Source organism: Grammomys surdaster, unplaced genomic scaffold (assembly GCF_004785775.1).
Source record: "Grammomys surdaster isolate TR1022 unplaced genomic scaffold, NIH_TR_1.0 126313, whole genome shotgun sequence".
Lineage (NCBI taxonomy): Eukaryota > Metazoa > Chordata > Mammalia > Rodentia > Muridae > Grammomys > Grammomys surdaster.
The window spans coordinates 7129676-7131777 of record NW_021621113.1 but is presented as its reverse complement, the minus strand read 5'-3'; the positions used below and the strand labels follow the sequence as shown (position 1 = coordinate 7131777).

At 46.0% G+C, this 2102-nt stretch overlaps 1 protein-coding gene across 2 annotated transcripts in view; it reads left to right on the top strand.

Annotated features, from left to right (window-relative positions):
- The window catches only part of Catsper4 (cation channel sperm associated 4), a 19904-nt gene that overhangs the window by 11895 nt on the left and 5907 nt on the right, over nucleotides 1–2102 (top strand). The window lies entirely within an intron of this gene.

Genomic DNA, 2102 nt, shown 5'->3' with positions numbered 1-2102 from the left:
CTCCTCTCCTCTCCTCTCCTCTCCTCTCCTCTCCTCTCCTCTCCTCTTTTCTTTTGTATCCAAGACAGGGTTTCTCTGTGTAGCCCTGACTGTCCTGGAACTTGTTCTTTGGACAAAGCTGGCCTCAAACTCAGAGATCAGTCTGCCTCTGCCTCCCAAGTACTGGGATTAAAGGTGTGTGCCACCATGTCCTGTCCTGTCCCGTGACCCTCTTTTTACTTTGAGACAGGATGACCCCAAGCTTACACTGTAGCCCAGACAAGCCTTGAACTAGGATAGACATCCTTGTTGCCTTAATACTTTTTTTAAATCTACTTTTAATGATGGTTCTTAAATGCTTTAACCTCCCTTCTAGCCTACCACCCACCAGAGGTAGTGGAAAAGAAAGATATGGGGGAAGTGGACCTGTTTAGACATGGCTCTTTGGAACAACTCTCTTCATTGTCAGGAAATCAGCAGCTCAGTTCACAGGTCTGTAGTCCACTTGCAAATACTTCATGAATATACCAGCAGTTCAGTTCAGTAGTGTCAGGACAGCAGCAGCGGTAGCACGACCTAGCAGGAACAGCCAGACCTCATCGTGAGTCAGCATGAAGGATTTGAACCAGCAGGGACGCCAAGAGAAGTTCTTGGCCATGCCTCTCTCAGTGAAGCAAAGATCAGAGAAGACAGGAGACCAGCAAACATTGCACAGCTAGTTCTAGAAGCAGCTCTGCCTCCGTCACTGTCCCATGGAGTCCTTTTATACTCTCTCCAAACATCCCGTGTCCTCTATGGGTCTTGCCTCACCACGTGTCTTACCTCAGCAAGAAGTGGGTCTGTCTTAGCTGACATTACTCTGCTAATAGCCTGAGTCTGCTGAAGAGGCAAGAAGCTGCAGCCTACCGCCAGGAGTTGTAAGCGTCCTTTCACGTGCTTGCTTCTGCAGACCATCCTTTCACCTGTGTCTGCTTCAGTGAAACACTTCATCACGTGTTTGCCCCAGCAAAATATCATCCAACACAACTGACTTTCCAAAGAACCCTTACCCACTTCACTGCCGCAATCCCTACCTTAGTCTCCTGAGTGGCTGGGGTTCTAGGCCTTGATTCCACAGAAGGTCAGACCTCCATCCCCTGTGTGTGTGGTATGTGGCACAGACCACAGTCAGGGGGCAGACTTGTATTTATTGGACTGCCTCCCAAATTTAAGGACATCCTTCATTAAAAAAATAGGGTTTGTTCGTTTTTTTTTTTTTTTTTTTTCTTCTGAGACAGGGTTTCTCCATATAGCCCTGGCTTTCCTGGAACTCACTCTGTAGACCAGGCTGGCCTCGAACTCAGAAATCCGCCTGCCTCTGCCTCCCAAGTGCTGGGATTAAAGGCATCTGCCACCACTACCCAGCTGTTTTTTTTTTTTTTTTTGTTTTTGGTTTGGTTTTGTTTTGTTTTAAAAAAAAAACATTTTCTTCAGACACAGTGGCCAAAACTTTATTGAAAAGTATGTGGAGTGCTAGGTCCACTCCAACCCCTCAACCTGTTGTCTTTAATCACCTCTTTAGGTAATCGTCTTAGAGCCCCTGCTTATCTGCTCTGGGTTATAATCCTAGGCAACCAGGCATGTATTTTTAGTGCTTCCTTTTCTGACAGTAGCCTTTGGTAAACAGCACTTTGCATTAAGTTGGTAGTACTTATGGGGGTCCTAGAAATCTGTCTCTAATATTACCACATGATAGATGTACAATCTCTTCTCCTGTCAACCTCTCACTGCTGGTCCCGTTAGTTGTCTTCAACTTATTGATTGATTGATTGATTGATTGATTGATTTAGAGATGGTCTCACTATGTAACACTGCCTGGCCTGCAACTGCCTCTGTAGAACAAGCTGGCCTCAAACTCACAGAGATCTAACTGCTTCTGCCTCCTGAGTGCTACAGTTAAAGACACGTAACCACCAGGCCTAGACACTTTAATTGGATTAATTATAGTGTATGTTACACATCACACGAAGGCAGGAGCATTCTGGAGTTTCCAAGTCACCGAACTGTAGGTCAAGTCACTGGCTAAGAGGCTAGCCTTGTGTGTGTGTGTGTGTGTGTGTGTGTGTGTGTGTGTGTGTGTGTGT